Source organism: Empidonax traillii, unplaced genomic scaffold (genome assembly GCF_003031625.1).
Source record: "Empidonax traillii isolate 1590-97213 ecotype Southwest subspecies unplaced genomic scaffold, ASM303162v1 scaffold806:size288228, whole genome shotgun sequence".
NCBI classification, from domain to species: domain Eukaryota; kingdom Metazoa; phylum Chordata; class Aves; order Passeriformes; family Tyrannidae; genus Empidonax; species Empidonax traillii.
Genome location: NW_020955999.1, coordinates 286,317 through 286,584, shown reverse-complemented (window position 1 = coordinate 286,584; position 268 = coordinate 286,317).

Here is a 268-nt window from a genome sequence, read left to right as displayed (position 1 = left end):
AGTGGTTTAACAGCATGAGGCCACTCAGCATGTACCATTATTATTTTATTTTAAGATCAGTGGAAGTAGATACTAGGTTTTACAACACTTGTAGAAAAATAAGAAAACCATGCTTCACAGCTGCTTATGCTTCAGCTCAAAGGCTGTGTTTCCAGCAGCAAGACAACTCTTTGAGTGCTTGCCAGGCTTTTTTAGCCAGGTTCTGGTTATTGTAAGGCCTTTACCTTGACCTTCTACAAACAGATCTCCAATTACAGGCAATCATGTC